Below are 22,872 nucleotides of genomic sequence, written 5' to 3' on the forward strand. Positions count from 1 at the left end.
ATGTCCCTAGGATAGACCCTCAAGGCCCAAATTGAATGTTAGGATCGGGTCGGGACTAAACAGATAAAATAGGAAAATTTTCGTGAAATTTAAAAATTTTATTCATGTACAAGGGTCACACGCCCGTCTAGGTAAGTCGTGTGAATCCTAACATTCATTTTGGGCCTCGAGGGTCTATCTTAGGGACGTTGTGGTTAATATCAGAAAATGAATAGTAATTGATATGAATTATCTGTAAATGTTTTGAAAACTCTGGTAATGCTCCGTAACCCTATTTCGATGACGGATACGGATTAGGGGTGTTACAATAATGGCTTGTACTATGTATCTGTTTGGTGTTGGTGTTGTTATGCGAGTATTTAGATGAAGTTACAATGCTTTGGATGTGAATCAGTATATATATAGTTGGAATAGAAAATGTATGAAATGCAATGAATAAACAGGTTAATAGTTGAGATATTTGTATATTAATCATGACATGACTACGCGTCTAAATGTATGATTTTAATTTATTATGGAACAAATTATGTCAGTTGCTCTGGCAATGAATGTGATATCACATTGCTCAAACCCAGTGATTGGTTCGGGTAATGGGGTGTTACATTCTTGTTCACATTGACTTGTACGAGGATCTAATTGAGATAATGATCATTTATTCCATGTAATTTCTTCTATTTACTAGTTTTGTTTTCTCTCCCCCTAATGTTGGGAATGTTGTTTCATTAAAGTGACAATTAACAAATCGTGCAGTAAATAAATCTCCAATTAATTGTTTAACATATTTAACTATAGAAAGAGATTCATAACCAACGTATATTCTCAGCCTCCTTTGAAAACCTATCTTTTTGTGTTGTGATGGCAAAATTGGAACATATATCGTACATCCAAAAATTCTAAAATGGGAAATATTTGGCTCTCAACCAAAAGCCAATTGTAAGGGAGACTATTTATAACTTATTGGCTTGATGCGTACAAGTGTTGTAGTATGTAAATCAACAAAATCTCGTGTTGAAATTGAAAGTTTTATTCTCATAACTAATGATTTAAATATTAATCAGAGGCATTAAATCAATAATTTCTCTAAACCATTATGCATATAATAACAAGTTTTATAAAAAAATTTCAAACTCATATACAACTGTTAGTGTTTCAAGGCTACAACTATTTTTTTTAAAAATAAGACTAAGTCCTAGAAGATTTGTTAGCTTGTTAGTAGGAGTAACAATTTGAATTTTTTAGTGATGTTGTTATTATAAGGGCTAATCATCTATTCATTCATATTTTTTCTATGCTTCAATTAGTTCTTTGTTAAACCCACATTGGTATTAGAGCTATTTTTCTTGAGGGACTTGTGAGAAATTTTTTGTGAGAGTTCTAAGAGAAAATTGAGAGATACACTTGTGAGGTTTTGAGGAAAATAGAATCGGGATCAAGTAACCTGTCTGCCTTAGCCCCACCTATGCTTAATGGAGAGAATTATCAAGTATGGGTTGTGAGAATGTAAGCATACATGGAGGGTTGTGATTATTAGGAAGCTATCGAGGAAGACTATGAGTTGAATCCACTTCCCAACAATTTAACTATGAAACAGATCAAAATACACAAGGAGAGAACCACCAGAAAAGCAAAGGCAAAGGGTTTCCTTTATGCTTCGGTTTCACCAGTCATATTTAATAGAATTATGTCTTTTGGCTTTTGGATCAATGAAGGAGATATGGGACTACCTCAAGGCTAAATATCAAAGAGATGAAAAGATCAAGAGCATAAAGGTGTTAAACTTGATCAGTGAATTCGAGAGGCTACAAACAAAGGAGTTTGAGTCAATCAAAGAATACAGAGTTTGAGTCAATCAAAGAATACTCGGACTAGCTGATAGATATTGCCAACAAGGTAAGAATTCTTGAGACTGATCTCTCTGATTCTAGACTAGTACAGAAAATACTAGTCTCTGTACCCGAGAAGTATAAGCTAATAATTGCCTCTTTGGAGAACACCAATGACTTGAATCAGTTGATAATAGTGGAGTTGATCAGTGCTTTACAGGCACAAGAGTAGAGGAGATTAATGAGGCAAGAAGGAAATATAAAAGGAGCTTTGAAGGCTAAGATGCAGCAGAGTGAAAGAAGAAAAGATCAAAAGTGGAATAGGAAAAATAGTGGTGGTAGTAGTGGTTCAGAAACTGCTGCAAAAGGTAATGGTACTGGAAATTCTTATAAGCATTTGGTACTAGAAATTCTTATAAGCATTCTTCATATAAGTTTTGTGGAAAACAGAATCATCATCATTTTAGGTGTTGGAGAAGGCCAAATGTAAAGTGTAGAAGATGCAATTTGATGGGGCATATTGAGAGGTTCTGCAAGGAATTAAAAAATTAGCAGCAAAGTGGAGCACATGTTGCAGTTAAAAAAGAAGAGGAACAACTATTTTTTTGTCTCTTGTTTCTCATCGGGCACTCCATGTGAAAATTGGTTAGTTGATAGCGGTTGCACCAATCACATGACTTGTGACGAGAAGCCGTTCAAAGATCTTGATAGGTCATTGAAGTCAAGAGAAAGGATATGAAATGGAAAATACCTAGAAGTAAAAAGAAAAGGCACAATAGCAATAGAGAGTTGTACTGCAACTAAGTTGATGATATTTTGTTCGTACCTAAGATTGATCAAAACTTGTTAAGTGTGGGGCAATTAGTAGAAAAGGGATTCAAGGTAATGTCTGAAGAAGGAATGTGTCTAATCCTTGACTCTTGTGGTAATGTATTGTTTAAGATCAAGATGCAAAATAAGAGTTTCTCATTGAATCCACTCGAGAAGGAGCAATTGGCATTCAAGTGTCAAGTCAGTGACTCTGAATTGTGGCATAAGATGTTAGGACACTTTTATTACAAAGGTTTGCAGTTCATGCAGAAAAATGAGATGGCAATTGGACTACCAATTTTGGAGGAGTTAAATTTGAGATGTAAAGCTTACTTGATTGGCAAACAAACAAGGTTACCTTTCAAAAACTCAACTTGGAGAGCCAAAGAGAAGTTGCAGTTGATTCACACTGATCTGTACAATCCACAAGCAACTCCTTCATTGAATTGTAGTAGATATTTCATTATATTTATTGATGATTTTACCAGAATGTGCTGGATTTATTTTATGAAGAAAAACTCTAATGTTGCTGATGTGTTTTTTAAGTATAAAAGATGGGTTGAGAATCAAAGTGGTTATAAGATTCAGGTTGTCAGATCTAATAATGGGAAAAAATATACCTCACAAAGTTTCAATACCCTCTGTGAGGAGGTTAGGATAAAGCATCAACTCACTACTCCTTAGTCTCCACAATAGAACGGAGTTAGTGAGAGGAAAAACAGGACCATTATGGAAATGATTAGGTGTATGCTGCATGAAAAGTCCTTACCTAAGGAGTTTTGAGCGGAGGTAGCTAAAGCAACTGTATTTTTGCTAAATAGATTGCCTACAAGGGTATTAGAGAAAAAAACACCCTATGAAGCTTGGTTTGAAATGAAGCCAACTCTGAAGAATTTGAAGGTATTTGGTTGTTTATGTTTCTATCATGTTCCACAAGTTAAGAGGGACAAGTTGCGAAAAAAATCTGAGCATGGAATTTTTGTTGGTTATAGTTTGATGTCAAAAGCCTATAGAATCTATCAACCTCAGACAGGGAAGATAATTGTGAGTAGAGATGTTCAGTTCTTAGAAGATGAGCAGTGGGATTGGAAAAGTGATGCAGAAAAAAGAAAATAAGAGTTCTCTCTTAATCCTAATGAACTGGTGGATGATACACCAATTAGAGGTATAAGATCATTGAGTGAAGTTTATCAAAGGTGCAATGGAGCTATTCTTGAACCTGTAGGGTATGAGGAAGCCAAAGATGATAAGGAGTGGATAGAGGCAATGAAGGAATAGTTGGGTATGATAAAGAAAAACCAAAAATGGGAACTAGTTAAAAGGCCTGCGAATAGAAAAGTGATTGGAGTAAAGTGGGTTTTTAGGACCAAACTTAATCCTGATGGCTCAGTGAACAAGTACAAGGCCAGGTTGGTGGTGAATGAATATACAAAGGTTTGGGGAGTTGATTTTTCTAAAAATTTTGCTCATGTGGCAAGAATGGACACGATTAGGATGCTTTTGGCTATGTCAGCTCAACAAGGTTGGAGGGTGTTTCAATTGGATGTGAAGTCAGCATTCCTGAACGGAGTATTGGAGGAAGAATATATGTTGAACAACCAGAGGGCTTCATCACACCAGGTCAAGAAGGTAAGGTTTATCTGTTAAGGAAGGCTCTTTGTAGGTTGAAATAAGCTCCCAGAGCATGGTACAGCAAGATAGATGAACATTTGCTAAACTTAGGCTTTGTAAAGAGCCTGAGTGAATCCACTCTTTATGTAAAGAAGTTAGGTACAAATCTAATCATTGTGTATCTCTATGTAGATGACATGTTGGTGATAGGAAATGATGCAACTCAAAAATTGAAGTATTCAAGAAGGATATAATGAAGGTATTTAATATGACTGATCTTGGTGAGATGTGTTACTTTCTGGCAAAGTTAAAATGAGGTATTTCTTTGCTAGAAGAAGTACATGAAGGAGATTTTCAAGAGGTTTTATATAGAAGAGTGCAAGAGTGTGAGCACTTCAATAAATCAAAAAGAAAAACTTCAAAAGACGAATAGGGTAGATCCTACAAATGAGAAGGTGTTTAGGAGTCTTGTTAGGTGTCTTATGTACCTTACATCCACTAGGCCAGACATCTTGTACACTATAAGTGTTTTATCCAAATTTATCCATTGTGCAAGTGAAATTTATATGATTGCTGCAAAAAGAGTGTTAAGATATTTAAAGGGGACACTTGCATATGGAATCAATTTTAGTAAAGTTGAGAAGTTCAAGCTACAGGGTTATTCTAATAGTGATTGGGCTAGATCACTAGATGATATGAAAGCACTTCAGGCTATTGCTTCACATTTGGCTCAGGTTGTTTCTCTTGTGTTTAAGAAAGCAAGAAATGGTGCCTCAATCAATTGCGGAGGCTGAATTTATTGTAGCTACAACTGTTGTGAACAAAGCCTTGTGGCTAAAGAAACTAATGGATGATCTACATTTGAAGCAAGAGGAGGGTATGGAAGTGTTTGTGGATAATCAAGCTACTCGAGCTATTCCACCTAATCTTGTATTTCACGGAAGAACAAAACATTTTAAAGTCAAGTATTATATGCTGAGGGAAGTATAAAAGACAGGTCAAGTAAAGCTGGTTTATTGCAGATCAAAGGACTAGGTGGTAGATATTTTTACTAAGTTTTTCCATGTTAGTCAGTTTGAGTTTCTTAGAAATAGACTTGGTGTTTGTAGTAGTTGAGTCAAGAGGAGAATGTTTGTGTTTCAAGGTTGTAACTATTTTTTTTAAAAAAATAAGGCTAAGTCTTAGGGAGATTTGACTAAGTCCTAGGAGATTTGTTAGCTTGTTGTAGGAGTAGCAATTTGAATTTTTTTTTGTTGAGGTTCCTACTTGGGACTTGTATATAAGGTTACTTTGCTAATAAATTAAATCATCTCTTCATTCATATTTTTTCTATGCTTCAATTAGTTCTTTGCTAAACCAACAACAACAATCAATAAAAGCCTAAGATATAAGCTCATCAGCATTAGCAAGACGAATTGTCTTAATTGTATAATTTGAAATTAATTATTTAAACAAGAAATCTCGCAAACGAAAAGTTGCGAGTTGATAATATATATATATGATTATTTTGTAGATGCATCTACCAAAATCATATAAAATCAAAACTATCCACATGTTGGATGAATGGACCCATATTCATTTTAGAAATGCAAGACATCAAATCTCAACTTTAGCTAGTGAGTTTCTAATAATAAATTTTCATTGAGAATAAGCAACACATAAGAATTCTTTAAAGTAAAGAATCTTCTGGTTCTTTAATGAATGTTCACATGAATTCACAATAATTTTCAAATCATATGTGATCCAGGATGGCCTAACTGGTCACGCCAAGTAGTAAATATATTTGTAACAGTAAACTTTTAGTTTACTTTAACATGCTTTATGACAATTGATAATTTATTGTCATTCCTTTTACTTTGTATCCTTATATAAGCATTATTATGATATTTTCTTCTGAAAATGTCTAAATCAATGTGAAGTCCGTAATGTCATTAACTCAATAAAAAAATATAATTTGCAAACAGTTATATGCAATATTCACTTTAGGGAATATGTCAAAATATTCAAATGTCCAAATTGAATTTAATGATAAAAAGTGATTATAAAATTTATTATATTTATTGCAGACATTCACTTCAAGGAATGTGTAAAAAATAATTTAGACAATAATATAAGCATATATCATATTTCTTACCAATAAGGTTATATAGATATCATCCACTTCAAAGAATGATTAATTAGTATAAACCATTGATCATTCTATTCTAAGAATGAGCATTTAACAACATTTCAATTCATACATCTTCTTTTTATCTATTTGTTAATAATGACAATATGTTCCATTTTCATAATTATTATGTATTGCTACATTTACTTTGGGGAATGGAGTAGATTCAGTAGAATGAATAACTCTTTATTTTGTTTAGCCATAAAAAGGCATGTCAATTCAGAATGCTTTTAAAACCCTTTTTCATAAGAGTTTTGCATCATCAATTAACTAGAAACAAATACTCAAGTCATGCATGGAGTTTATTATAAATAAAATGTTTGGATAAAATGAAATTTAAAATATCAAACTTGATATAATGCTAGAGCTGGCAAAAAATTCATAAATAATCACAAACATGCATAAAATTTACTTCAAAAATCATACATATCATGTTTACTAAAACTTTTTCATTTACAATTATTCATGCCATCTCACTAATCGATTGCTAAACGAATAACATAAAATACACTCAACATTTCTGCAAAAGTGAATATTGTTAACCAAGATCATTCAAGAATTAAAAATTTGGTTGTAATTAAACTTGAAATTCTTCAATAGAATTAGCTCAAAAATCAACTAAGACATTCAAATTTTGTCCTTAAATGAACTTAAAACAATCATTTTGATGTGAAATAATCTTGATTTTATTAATATATATAATAATTTTAATCACTGTTGATTAAGAGAATTTTTAAAAATATTAAATTCCAAGAATATATGATGTCTAAAATTAAAAAAAATTATATATATATTCAAATTGGAACCGTCAAATAAACACATAAAACAACTAGTTTAATGATGACTAAGAATCGATTCAATGTCACATATTATGATGAATCTTAGGGCTTGATTAATAAAGGTGATCGATAATATTATGGATTGTGATTTACAAATCTATCAATTTATAAATTAAAATTAATTTATCATCATTCATACATAATCATCAAGCAATTATCAAATAACATATATTAAGAAAAAAACATATTTTTTATGAACAAAAATCTAGGTAACATATAGACATGTGATATGATAAGTAAATTTACCTCAATTCCTTTTCTTCTACGAAATTTTTAATAACGACTTTCTTGTTTACGTTGAGTCTTGATGATTTTATCAAGAAGTAAGCAAATCAAACTCCAATTGTAGATCGATATCAACTCTTTAACCATCTGTCTAAGATCTTGAAAATCATGGAGAATAAATTTGATCATCGATAAAAGAAACTATCACTTTGAACAAGATCGAGCTGATAATGAATTATAAACTAAGAGAATAATACAAAAATTAAGAGAGATAGAAAGATAAAGAAATGAAAGGATGATTCGACTTTCACTTGGGATACTATAAGCTTGTACATGCTCTCAATGTACAGGGCTTCAAGTACTATAAGTTACAAAGCATTAAGGACTAACATGAAGGTACCCTATAAATGATTTAGGGATTACAAGATAATGAACTTAGAAAGTTATGAAAATTCATTCTTTAGGGGTTACAATAAGATAAATTTGAGGGAGTTATGGACATCCATTTATCAATAGATTTACAACGGATGGAACTTTAAACATAAAATATAAGAAAAATGTGGTTAAATTTTTTTTAAAAGGTCGTGTTAATTTTATTTTTTTAAAATTATGTTTATTAATGGAAAATAGAATTATTACTTAAAGAGAAATTTAAGCATTTTAATTATCACTTAATTAATATTAGAGTTATATACCAATTAAAATTTATGTTTAGCATTATAAAGAACATTAAGTAATTAGACATATTCAACCAAGTAACATCTAAGAAAAAATACCTATAAAAAATAGAGATTTTTTTTTTTGCATTTATAAGTTAGAATTATAAAAAGGAATGAATAACTAAAGTCAAGGTTCTTCAATATCGAATCATATTCGAACAACAATGGAATCAAAGTGTTTTTGAACAATAATGGCATAGTAGAGTGACTGAAAATTATATTAATTAATGATGATATATGATATTATGATATTATTTTTGAATTTTTTCTATAAGTTTATATTATGTGAAGCAAGCGCTCTTAAAACTATTTCTTTCTCTCTCTTTTTTTTTTATCTATTTGTTTGGTGCGGACGAAAAATATTTTGTAGGTTTGTTTTGAAAATAATTCAAATTTTAACAATTGTTTTTAATCACTATTATTAAATATATTTATTAATTTAATTTAAATATTTTTCTTATTTATCATGAACTATTAGTATAATTGCTACGTGTTGTGTTACTTTCTTCTTTCTTCTTTTCAAATTAACATTTCTTCTTTCTTCTTTTCAAATTAACATTATAATATACTTTCTTATATAGTTCCAAATTTATATATTATTTAAAAACTAAAATAAATTATTATTATCAATAATAAATAACAATAATTAAAAATACGCTATTTAAAAAGTAATTAAAAATTAAATGTTACATGCAAATACATGTAATATTAAAAATTAATATTTCAAAATACCCCAACCTACTTTGAAGATGAGGATGAAAAGAAAAAAACTGTTTGAATAAAAAAATATTAGTTTTTAAAATTTTAATCTATTTTTGTACACCTAAATTCACAAGAATTGAAAAGATTATTTAAAATTTACAACCGCACCGTCATAAAATAGTGAATTTAATTGCTCTTCTCTGTGGTATATTTTCATTAAATTCATCAAATGCAACCATTAGCACTTACTACATTACAAGCATTCTTAAAAGGGATAAAATAGTGTAATAAAGTATGATGTTAAAACATACAATAGAAAATGTCTTCTCTTAGTGAAAACGCTACTAATGAAGATTCATCTGTGAAAGGGTTGATCCCTAAAAAGGTTTGATTCAAAGATAAAGATAAGACTACGGATAATAATATGTTGATCGATTTAACCGCTGAACAATCAATCTCTTGGAGAGATAAGCTTGTAGATCATCTTTCTAAGGCTGATTGTAAAGCCTCGGAGGAAAAGGAAGACTTTGACATCCTCGAAGGAGACATAAATAAGTCTTTTATTAATGGGGTTCCTTCTATCAACTTTTCGAATAGAGTTTACCAAATTCTCATTAGAGATACAGATAATACAGTGATTTTAAAACTTCTAGGTCGTAACATTGGTTTCTCGATTTTGCAGAACAAAGTTTACAGCATGTGAAAACCTTGTTACCTTTTCCCTTGATGGATATTGAGAACATATATTTTTTATTCAAATTCCAGAATAAGCTTGACTATGAAAAGGTTCTCTTTGAAGGCCATTGAGTCATTTTCGGCCAATACTTAATAGTACAACTTTGGACGGTGTCCTTTAATTTGGCACAGGCTTTTTCGAATGTGGTGATGTCTTGATTAGACTTCTCGATTTACCAAATTATTTATATAAATGTAAAATTTCGACTGAAATAGGGGTTATGGTCAGGAAGGCTGCCAAATTAGATTTGAACATAGATAGTATGATGAGAGGTCGCTTTGCCTGAATGGTCATTTACGTTAATTTGAATAAGCCATTCCAAATTTTAGTCAATGGTAGAGCACAGTGAGTGAAATATGAATTTCTTCTGACGGTTTGCTTTCACTGTGGAACGTATGGTCATGTGGAAGAGAATTGCACCTTTAGAGTTTCTGAACCCAACGCGTAAAAGGAACCGACACCACCTGAGGTGGGACCGAAAAATCATAGTAGGGTAGTGGACGGCCATAAGGAGAAGTGCGAGAATTACGGGCCTTGGATGCTTGTGGAAAGGAAATCAAGGCGGAAGGTTAGGGATTCTGTGCAGAAGAATGCTGGAATTCAGGGGAAAAATATGGAAGGATCCCGTTTCAGATCCTTGTCTGATGTTAATTTGAATCCAGAATTAATTTCTGGAGGATTGGAAGTTTCGGCTGATTTGCAATGCAACAAAAGGAAAGAAATCACTGACGCCAATCAACAAAACAAGGAAACTTTATTACATTCTAACGGAAAGATAGCTAATGGGTCAAAGATGAAAAGTAATTCTAATGTTTTGGGCTTCAGCAACAGTATCGGACCAATTTCCATTCTCAAGGGCAGTAATGGATCGCTTATTGGACCTGGTCCGTCAAGCAAAGGTGGTGTTGTGGCCTCTTCTCTATTCGGGGACTATTTTGATAATGTGGGCCTTGGTGTTAGTTTGGAAAGTAGGGCCCAATCCGTCATGGCCCAGTTAGGGAGGGTCTCAGGACAGCAGATTGCGTTTGTTGCTGGTAGCAGTGTTGGTAGTCCGGCAGCGGCAGAAGGTTTACCCGATCAGTGTAATGAAGCTTCCATCGGGAACGGTGGTGATAGGCTTCACTTCTCTTTAGCCCTGAACCAAGTCTTTGATGGTCAATTTAACGAAGTGGTGGCGGTGGGAGTTGGAAACCCGGATCCCGATAGGCATACGGCTGTAACTTTTCAATAGGGAAAGAAAGCAAACACTGTCCTTCCAGCTACGAGGGAGACAGACCTGGTTTTGGAGCACAATGAAGCCTTAGTTGGGGGAAGGGAAATTCAAACCAGAACTGGACGTATTGCAAAAAAATTAAATAAACTCTCTCATGGTCGTCGTAGTCGGTTTAAACCCATTGGTGGTCCTAGGGTTCGACTAAAAGAATCAATGGCTCAACTAGCAGAGAACCTTTCGACGTACCCTGTTGCGGAAAATGCTGAAGAAGGTCCCTCCTTCGTCGAGGATCATCAGGCCAGAAGGGTTACTCCTGGGCAGTAAGACTGGGAGTGTCTTATTTTGTTGTTTTTAAATTGTCTATTTTTATTTTACTTTAATTTTTTAATTTATTTATGAATTCAAATCCGAAAATTTTAACATAGAATAGGATGTGCCAATAGGGACTTTATTCGAGTTTTTTTGAGAGTACTATGCGAAATATTGTCGGGATATTGTTTGATTGATATAATTGAGAGTAAGGGGTAAAAAATAAAATTGCCTTATTGAAAAAATGAGTTTTAATTTTTCTCATCGTCTTGAAGTTATTGGATTTTCATGTGGTATTTAAGTAGGATGGAAGGATTCTCTTCGGATACAAATTCTTCAAAATCATCCCCAATTATTCTTTAAAATCATCCCCAATTCATTCTTCTTAGTGTTAATGGACTTTTCCTCATTAATTCCTTTTGTATTTCTTTTGTTTATAGCAACCTTGACATAAGGAAACTTAAATTACTTTGGGATAAATTAAAATATGCTCTCTCGCTATTATCCTTTCCTTGGCTTATAATGAGTGTTTTCAATGCTATTTTTTCACCAAAGGATAAAAAAGCGCTTGTTCCTCTGGTAAGAGATGTAATCTTTTTGGTAACTTTGTTGATTCGTGTGATTTATAGGACTTGGGATATAATGGACCTTCCTACACTTGGCAAAGAGGTGGTACGCTAGTTAGACTTGATCGGGCTTTAGCTAATAATGTTTGGGTGTTAGCTTTTCTGCAGTATTTAGTCTCCCATTTGCCACATATTAAATCTAATCATAGACCTATTATGCTCAATACAAGACAGGATATTAGGCTGGTTAAAGGGAGACCCTTTAGGTTCCTAGCGGGATGGATGAAGCATAACAATTTTCCTACATTTGTCAAAGAAAAATTGAACTTTGCAAGGAATATGGCAGTCTCTCTCAGTTCTTTTACCACTTGTATTAAATATTGGAATAAGAATGTTTATGGTTTCTTGGGTTCTCAGAAATGACATCCCATCAGGTCGCTTCACAATATCCAAAAGGCTTTGGACCACTCTGATTCCAGTCATCTAGCACGGAAAGAAATAAAGATTCATGACGAGTTGGAAAATGTGCTAAATCATGAAGAGCTGCTTTGGAGGCAAAAGGCTTGTTGTGACTAGCTTCAATTGGGGGATCGAAATACAAAATTCTTTCATAGTCATACACTTCAGAGGAGAAAGTTCAACTGTATCATGGCCTTACTTGATAATGGTGAGTGGTTCTTTGATTAGAAATCTCTATAAGCTAAGGCGATGAAGTTCTTTGAAAAATTATATGGTGAAGATCCGTAGAGCATGGGAGACCTTTTAGTAAATATCTTTCCACGTCTTAATCTTTTGGAGATTTTTTTTGGAGGAAGGGGTCACTAATGAAGAAATTAAGAGGGTTTTATTTGACATGGCTCTATTGAAAACCCCTAAAAGTGATGGATATCATGCACACTTTTTCAAAGTCAGTGGGATACAATTGGTAATGATATTTGCGAGTGGATAAAGGGGGTTTTCTCTGGGAATCAAATTGAACCAAAGTTAAATAATACTCCGATTATTTTAATCTCTAAAAAAAGATTGTCCTGAGGATTTTAGTCAATTTTGACCCATCAGCTTGTGTTTGTTTTGTATAAACTAGTGATGAAAATGATCACGAATCTATTTAAATTGGTTTTCCTTAACTTTATTTCATAGGAACAAGCAGGATTCATGGCTGGCAAAAATATCACTGATAACATTATTTTGGCATAGGAAGTCATTCATTATATGCGCTGTAAACATAATGGGAGGAATTGGATGGCTATTAAGCTGAATTTGGAGAAGGCTTATGATAGAGTTAGTTGGGGTTTCATTGGCGCGTCTTTAGTGGCTACTGGAATTCCTAAATTTCTTCGAAAAGTAATCATGACGACCATATATTCTTCTTCCATATAGGTTATCTGGAATGGAGTTCTTACTTAGAAGTTTAAATTGGCTCAAGAGATTCGCCAAGGTTGCCCATTATCGTCATGCCTTTTTGTTCTATGCATGAAATGGCTCAATCATATTATTTGTTAGGAAATCAAGATCGGAAAGTGGAGACCAACTCAACTTTCAAGAATAGGACCTGCAATTTCGCATTTATTCTTTGCCGATGATTTGGTTATCTTTTGCAAGCTGAGCTTGATCAAGCCCAACTACTGGAAAGCATTTTGCATTTTTGCAAATTTTTGGTCTATAAAATCAATACTCGGAAAAGTAATATTTATTTTTCTAAAGGGCTTGAAGACGAAATTCGCAGTCGAATTACACAAATGTTCAACTTTTAGGAAGTTCAGAACCTTGGTACGTATTTAGGAGTCCCTCTCTTACATGATAGGGTTACTAATAGTACTATGGGTTTTATTGTTGAAAAGGTAATAAGAAAATTACTCAATTAGGACACAAGGAAGCTATCCATAGCAGAAAGAATAACTTTGGCCTAGTCTGTTCTCCTCTCCATCCCTAATTATTTTATGCAGTCCATACTGATACTAAAAGGGGTTTGTGCAAAAATTGAGAGATTGGATAGATAGTTTATCTGGGGGTGCACTGCTGGTCAGTCAAAAATGTCTTTAGTAGGATGGGACTCAATCTATCAACCACGATCTCGAGGTGGGCTTAGTTTACGGTACCCGACGGATCAAAATATGTCGTTCTTAATGAAGATCGGTTTTAACTTAGTCTCCAAGAATAATGCTTTAGGGTTTGTGTCTTTTGATCGAAATATGGTTGGAAAGAGAAACTTCCAGAATCTATTACTAGAAGTAATTGCTCGCATCTTTAGAGGTCACTTTCTAATATATGGCCACTGCTTCATGAGAATTTAGCTTGGTCTATTGGTGATGGGCAAGCGTCCGATGTTGGAAAGATCCTTGGATCCCATGTATTGGTCCTCTAGTTTCACAAATTCCTTCATTTGATAACCTTAATTTGGATTGTTTTGTTAGGGATTTGGTTAACTTGGATGGAAGTTGGAATTCGGACCTGTTTCGTGTTTGGCTTTCTGAAGAATTGATTAACAGGATTATCAGTATCCCTCCTCCACATCCTAATTCGGGGTCGAATAGGGTGATATGGACTCGCTCAACATCAGACACCTTTTTATTTCGGAGTGATTTCTGGTCTTTAAAGGAAGAAACTTGGAACTTAAGAGAGAGATATTGGGAGACTACTTGGAAATATCAGGGACCACAAAGAGTGAGATTCTTTCTTTGGCTAGCTTTTTAGTAGAGACTTCTCACCAATTCATAGTGTACTAGGCGAGGGATTGGGCATAGTAACTCTTGCATTGTTTGTGGTCATGAATTTGAAGACATTATTCACGTTCTTCGAGATTGGCCGATAGTTAAGGATGTGTGGTTGCACGTGCTCCCAAATGAACTCCAATAAAGGTTCTTTTCTAACATTTTTCAGATTTGGTTTTCTTTTAACTTCTGTTGTCACTTGAGATTGCAGGACAGTGGGGTCACTTGGTCGTGTTTTTTTGGTTCAATCGATTGGCGCATTTGCAAGAACATGAACCTGTTTATTTGTAAGAATGTTTCTTGGTTAGCAATTGAAGTAGTCAAAGTCTCTCTTAGTTGGGCTCGTCAATTTGAATTAAATTTCAGTGGAGGCAAGAAGAATCTTTCCAATATGGGGTACATCACACATTCTAATGATGTGTAGGTTTATATTTGCATCGATGGTGTTATGGCCAGGAAAATGAGCAACACGGTTGCATGAGGTATTTTACGGGATCAATTTGGCAATTGGATTTTGGGCTTTAATCGCTACTTGGGTAATTTTTCTTCGTTTGAGGCTAAAGTATAGGGTATCCATGATGGAATTATTCTTTTATTAGATATAGGATACAAATGGGCCATTATTTTGACTGATAACCTTAAGATAATTCAGGCTTTATCTGAATTTGGAGTGTAGAATCCAAGTACTACTGTGCTTAAAAGGACCCAACGATTGATGAGAGATGAAGAACAATGGAAGATGTAACACCCCTAACCCGTATCCGTCGTCAGATTAGGGTTACAGAGTGTTATCGATCAATCAGAAACCATTAAAACATAATATCATTCAATGTTAAAAACATATCATAAACCAATTATACATACACATATTGTCCCTAAACCAAGCTCTCGAGGCCCAAGAAATACCTTAGAAACAATTTGGAACTAAATTGAAATCATTTGGAAAGTCTAGGAAAAAGTTAAAAATTTTGGATACAAGGGTCACACAGCCGTGTGCCTCACACAGTTGAGACACACGCCCATGTCTCAGGCCGTGTAACCTTCGAACTAGGGACACACAGCCTTGTCCCAGCCCTTGTCCTCACCTGTGTAATTCTCTGAGTAGGGTCACACGGCATGGTCATACGCCCGTGTGTCAGGCCATGTAACTCTCGAATTTGCCTTACACGCCCGTGTGTCAGGTCGTGTAACTCACTGACTTGCATGCTAAGGAACCTTCAAGAGACACACAGTCGTGTCGCCAGACTGTGTGTCACACGTGGTTAAGTCACACGCTGCTGAGTCACATGCCCGTGTCTTAATCCACGTGGACCTAAAATTCATATAAAATAATTCATTCCCAACACCAATTCATGCATAAGCACTTGAACAATTTGTGCACACCTACAAGACATCAAATCATACCTGAATATGCATATATTTGCCATTCCAAAAGTTCTAACTAACCAATATACTATTCAAAGGCACCTCAAACACACACAAGAACATTTACCTAAACATGCATATTTTACCACATCTCAATCATAAATTACTCTTCCAAAACTTATCAAACATGCCACAAATTGACCATTATCACACCCATTTAAAAAATACTATATAAGCCATTCCAAACATGCATCACTAGTTAACCAAAATGACACAATCTAATAAGGCATCAAATGGTACCAACAAAGTTAACTTACATTCAACTGAATACCATTACAAGTCCATATATACATGCTATTATAACATTAGCCACAACATTCAAAAACTATCGATCTTTATGTTGGATAGTGTGATAGATCTCCGACGAGCTTCCAAACTGATCGAGCTTTCGATAATCTATAAAACATAGGAAAAAAATTACGTAAGCACTTAATGCTTAGTAAGTTCGTCAAAGATAAAACATAACTTACCATTTCATTTACATAACAATAAGTATAAACATAACATAACCCAAACCATAAGCTTGGCACAAGCCTGTACATCATCATCAATACACAAGTTAGTGCATTTATATATAACTTATTTGAATTAACCATATGATAAATAATTTCCATGTGAAAGTATATCATTTGATTCATTCATCCTTTCCATTAGCATATGTATAATTCCATTTGGAAACTTACCATATCAATCCCTTTTCTTGTCCATTCAGCCATCTAGAATTTCATTGGATACTTGGGAAAGCTCACACAAAGTGTGCTTATATATATAATTGTAACCTTTCCTTTACATCGTGTGCTTATATATATAATTGTAACCTTTCCTTTACATCGTTGCTCACACGAGTTGTTAAATAAGCCTGCTCACATGAGCTGTGGGTCGAAATGTAAGCTACATGATGCTGCTCACACGAGCTGTGAAGTTTCTGCAACAAATGTAGGATCTCAGCCATCGGTAGGACATTCAAGACTAGCACCTGAAACATGAAATCCCTAATGACATGTCATTTGTATCCTATGAATTCCTTAGATTCAACCGGGACTTAATAATCATTATTACATTGATTTACTCATACATCAATCAAGTTACATGATAATTAACATAATAACATACATTTAGATAACAGGAATATAACAACCGATCATACGAACTTACCTCGACAACTAGGTCGTAGAAGTTAAATAAACTATTCCGAAGCTTTTGTTTTGCCTTGATCAGGTTTATACGTGGTCTGTCTTCATATGCTAGAGATTGTAGTAGTTGAACCAAAGAACCCTAAAAATGACTATTTTTACTTTAGATTTTCAGTAGAAGAAGATGGAAGACGATAAAACCAATTTAGTTTTATTTATTTTGGCTTTTAATTTCACATTTACCTTTTTAACCTTTAATTAACATAAAAGTTTCATTAATACCTTGTCATGCCCTTCCACTATCTCATATAAATGGTCTAATTATCATTCAAGTCCATTAGCTTTCTTTTCCATAGTCTTTTAGCCCCTTTAGCTAATAAAACTCTACTTTTACACTTTTTTACGATTTAGTCCTTTTTTACTTAATTAATCATGCAAACATTAAAATTTCTTAATGAAATTTTAACATGACTCTAATATAATCATGTAAACATTAAAATAATAAAATAATAATTTACTCATTGGATATGTGGTCCCGAAAACATTGTTCTAGTTTCACTAAAAACGGGCTATTACAGAATTAATATTTTATTACCTTCATTGATGATAGCACAAAATATTGCTACGTATATTTGTTTAAATGCAAAGACAAATCTATAGAGAAATTTATTCTATATAAGTAGGAAGTTGAAAATCAACTTAATAAAAAGATTAAGATTGTCAAAAGTGATCGTGGTGGTGAATATGTTGAACCATTTGATGAATACTGTACACAACATGACATTATTCATGAAGTAACACCACCATAATCGCCTCAATGAAATGGAGTAGCTGAACGAAAAAATTAGACTCTAAAGGAAATGATAAACGCCTTGCTAGAAAGCCCTGGGTTATCACAGAAAATGTGGGGGAAAGCTTTTCTATCAACTAATTACTTTTTACATAAGGTGCCTCACAAGAAAAGAGACAAGACACCATATGAGTTATGGAAAGGTAAAAAACCATTCGTCAACCACTTGAAAGTGTGGGGATGTCTTGCTACGTAATGTACAATGTTAAGTTAAGACATATGCGTCGTCGCCACAATACCGTTAAACAACTGATCTCAAACAGAGTTATCTCTACTGATTTTGTAAAATATAAAAAAAAGATAGCATTGTGGATCCGCTAACTAAAGGCTTAAATCAAGATCTTGTTGATAAAACATCGAACGGAATGAAACTAAAGCTCATGAAAATAAAAGGCGCTATGTAAAGGAAAACCCTACCTAGCTGACTGGAGATCCCAAGATCTAGGTTTAAAGGGACAACTTGCTTGCATAGATATGTGAGGTCACTATGGGGTTATTATCCCAAGTCCATTCTTATGATGTAAACAGTGACTAAAAATAGGATAGGTTAAGCAGTGCTTTTAATGATAATTGTGTGTTTTGGTGAGGCAAACAGCATAAATCACTTATGTGATAGTGAAGTGGTGCCACTTCAAGGAAACTATTGGGGCATAGTTCTTTCAAAATCTTGCAGACCCAAGAAGATGTTCACGGCCATATGAACATACCCATGATAACTAAAAACCTTACCAAGTAGGTAGTTGTGTGAGGTATATCATTGTTCACACAAACAATAGAATAGTTTAAGGACATTGTATCTACTGGTCAGCTAGTAAAGTAAATATATGATAAACCATAAATTATACATATGTTTACCCCATGTTTAATGCATTTTATGGATGATTTCTCATTAGAATTGGTGAATTCGATGCTCTTAATGCTTTAATGTCATGTTTTATACTTAGAAGAGCATAAGAGATCGAAAAGAACGAGAAACGGGCCAAAACGGAGAAAATGGGCCAAAGTATGAAATCAACACGGCCTGGACCTCCTTACATGGGCAGACCACATGGCCGTGTCAATTTTGCAGGCTCGAGCACGGCTTGAAGTAATCGAACACGGGCGTGTGCCACAAGCGTGTCCCTACCGAGCCCAAGTTGAGTCCAATTCAGAAAAGGCTAATTTTGAGGGCTTCTAGGCATTCCAAAGCCTATAAATACACCCTAGAGAAGGAAGAAAGAGGAGACACAGAATAGGGAATAATGAATTACTCCAAGGAAGCCGATTGATTCATCTCAGAAGCCGGATTCATCATCAAAACTGAAGATCTCTCCTCAATTCCCCTTCAGGAGTTTTGGGTTTTCTTTATGTTTTGTATTCTTTATTTTTCTAAGATGTTTTCTTATTTAGTTATGAACTAAATCCCCTAAATACCTAAGGGGAATGAAACCTAAGACGAATCTTGTTATTATTTTCTGAATTGTATGATAAATATTTAACTTGTTCTTAATTATGTGTTCTTAATTCTTGTTTTGATATCCCAGGATACTGATTCAAGATAAGCTCTTATTCAAAGGAGGAATAGACCCTATCTAAGAGTACATTTATCATAATTAAGCGGAGTTGATTGCGCGCCTAGACATAGGGTGACAAGATTTTGTCGGATTAGGGTGAAACCTAATAAGGGGATCCATAGATCGAGTTAATGCAACCCTAGAGTGTTAATTAGAGAAAAGTATCGGTTATTCAATCTAGGGATTAGACGTTATTAGTCTTGAATAGGGATAATAACATAACTTAGGGATCTCTACGGAACAAGTTGAATGAATAAATCGTCCGATTCGGAGCCAAAATAACAAGTAAATTCTAGGTGGATTTTTCCTTAGGTATTGTCTTAAGTCAATCGATTTTTTCCAAAACCAATTCCCCAATTCTTTTCTCTGTGCATTCTTAGTTTAGATAATTAGTTAATTAAAACAAAACCTCTTTATTCTTAGGCTAGATAATAAAAAGACAGTCATTACTAGTACTTTTAGTTCCTTTGGGTTTGACAATCCGGTCTTGCTAAAACTATACTACTGTTCGATAGGTACACTTGCCTACATTGCAATAATAGTTAGTTTAAGAACGAGTGATTATAAATATTTAAAACCTATCACGAAATACGCGATCAAGTTTTTGGCGCTGTTGCCGGAGAACTGAAATATCAGGAACGCTCAATTTTTATTACTTTAGCCATTTATTTTTCTTGCAATTTAATTTAATTTATTATCATCATTATTATTATTTATTAACTTACTTTTTCTTTCTCTTGGTAGGTTTTTATAGTTTATGACTAGAAGAAACCCGTCAGGACCATTACTTTTTGACGAAGAAATCGATCGTACAGTTCGTAGAAACTAAAGAGAAATAAAGCGAAGCTTAAGATACACAGAGAATGAGCAAGAAGACGATAATCAACCCCCAACCAAAGAGATGGCTGAGAACCAAGGCAATCAGCTACCTCCTGCAATTGTGGTTAATCAAAATCCTGCTCCACGCATTATGTATGATTATGCTAAACCTTCTTTAACAGGAACTGAACCGAGCATAGTTAGACCTGCTGTAGCTGCAAATACTTTTGAATTAAAACCTAACACTATTCAAATGATACAACAATTTGTTCAGTTTGATGGTTTGCAGGATGAGGATCCCAATGCTCATTTAGCCAACTTCTTAGAACTATGCGATACGTTCAAAATTAATGGCGTTTCTGATGATGCCATACGTCTTCAGTTGTTTCCTTTTTCATTGAGAAACAAAGCTAAATAGTGGTTGAACTCGTTACCACGAGGGTCAATTACTACTTGGGAACAAATGACCGAAAAATTCTTACTAAAATATTTTCCACCGGCTAAAACGGCTAAATTACGTAATGATATCTCTTCTTTTGTGTAAATGGATTTAGAAACCCTCTACGATGCATAGAAGAGATACAAGGACTTACTGAGAAGGTGCCCTCACCATGGGTTACCGCTTTGGCTCCAAGTTCAAACATTCCACAATGGTCTGAATCCTTTGACTCGGCAATGGTTGACGCAGCTGCTAGTAGAACCATCAATAATAAAACACCTGAATATGCCTATGAGTTTATTGAGGAGATGTCACTGAATAACTATCAGTGGCAAGTTATGAGGACAAAGCCAACAAAAGCAGCCGGTGTTTATAACGTCGATTCGGTCACCACACTATCAAATCAAGTAGAACTCTTAAATAAAAAGATTGATGGTTTTCTTAGTTCTTCACAGGTTCACCCGGTAATGCAGTGCGAAGCAAGTGGAGGTGGAACAAACCATTCAGAATACTGACCTTATGGCAACAACATGGATAACGAGTAATTAAACTACATGGGTAATAATCCTCAACCTCAAAACAATCCATATAGTAACACTTATACTGCAGGTTGGAGGAACCACCCCAATTTCTCGTGGGGCGGTCAAGGAAATCAAAGAACACAACATCTTCCGGGCTACCAACAACCACCCTACCAACAGGAAAAGAAGCCAAACCTTGAAGAGATACTCTTAAAGTTTATATTAGTATCAGAAACCCGTTTTTAGAACACTGAGATAGCACTTAAAAATTAACAAGCATCGATCCAAGGGCTTGAAACTCAGATAAGCTAGTTGTCCAAACTGATCTCGGAAAGACCACTAGGAAGTTTACTTTGTAACACCAAATCAAAAGAGCATGTCAAAGCAGTTACACTAAGGAGTGGAAAAGTGTTAGTGGAATCTGAAAAGAAGTTAGCACAAGAAGCCGTGGAAAGCGAAAGGAGGGAAGAAAAACCCAAAAATAGTGACAAACTAGTACCGGAGGAATATAAACCACCAGTTACATATCCAGCAAAATTGAAAAAAGATCGCATTGATGTACAATTCGGTAAGTTCCTTGAACTTTTTAAGCAATTACATATCAACTTACCTTTTGTTGAAGCCATCTCGCAGATGCCTACATATGCAAAATTTTTTAAGGAGCTTCTAACAAATAAAAGGAAGTTTGAGAACTTCTCTACAATAGAACTCAACGAGGAGTGCTCAGCCATACTCCAAAACAAGCTGCCAACCAAACTGAATGATCCAGGAAGTTTTACTATCCCTTGCTTAGTTGGTAGTCTGAATGTTGAAAAAGCACTAGCTGATTTAGGCGCTAGCATTAATTTGATGCCATACAAAATGTTCAAACAACTTGGTCTTGGGGAACCTAAACCTACTAGGATGAGTATTAAATTAGTCGATAGATCTGTTAAATATCCTAGGGGTATTATAGAAGACGTACTCGTAAAAGTAGATAAATTCATATTCCCTGTTGATTTTGTTGTGCTTGACATGGATGAAGATGTGGAAGTACCCTTAATTTTAGGGCGCCCATTTCTAGCCACTGCTAGGGCTGTAATCAATGTGGGTGACAGTAAATTGGTACTTAGAGTAGGTGACGAGGAGATTATCTTTAAAATTTACGATGCTATGAGATTTTCTAGGGAACATGATGATTCATGTTATTTTATTGACTCTATTGATCATATTACTCAAGGTTCTTTTCAAGAAATTGTACAGAATGAGACGACGGAACCGTATCCAGCTCAAGGCGAGGAGACAGGTGAGGAACCTAATGACCATTCATCAAGACAAGTAGAATATGAGGGCATTAAGATAAACGATGAACTTAAGAAAAAACCCTCTATTGAGGAGCCTCCCAAATTGGAACTTAAACAATTACCAAACCACTTAGAATACATATTCCTTGGAAATAATTCTACATTACCAGTTATTATTGCTTATAACTTGAAACCCAAGGAAAAAGAAGAATTAATCCAAGTATTAAAAGAACATAAAAAGGCCATAGCTTTAAAAATTTCTGATATTAAAGGAATCAGCCCTTCTTTTTGCACCCACAAAATTTTGATAGAAGATGAATACAAACTGTGTGTGCAAGCTCAAAAACGTCTGAACCCTAACATGAAGAAAGTTGTAAAAGCTGAGGTAATTAAACTTCTAGATGCTAGAATTATTTAT

General features: G+C 34.3%; 1 non-coding gene across 1 annotated transcript; it reads right to left on the reverse strand.

Moving 5' to 3' along the window:
- Window positions 1-20,722: 20,722 nt before the first annotated feature.
- LOC121205876 (small nucleolar RNA R71) lies at window positions 20,723-20,829 on the reverse strand. The gene has a single exon (XR_005900949.1). It is a non-coding gene; the product is annotated as a small nucleolar RNA R71 (small nucleolar RNA).
- Between the last annotated feature and the right edge of the window lie 2,043 nt (window positions 20,830-22,872).

Source organism: Gossypium hirsutum, chromosome A08 (assembly GCF_007990345.1).
Source record: "Gossypium hirsutum isolate 1008001.06 chromosome A08, Gossypium_hirsutum_v2.1, whole genome shotgun sequence".
In the NCBI taxonomy this organism is placed as follows: Eukaryota; Viridiplantae; Streptophyta; class Magnoliopsida; order Malvales; family Malvaceae; genus Gossypium; species Gossypium hirsutum.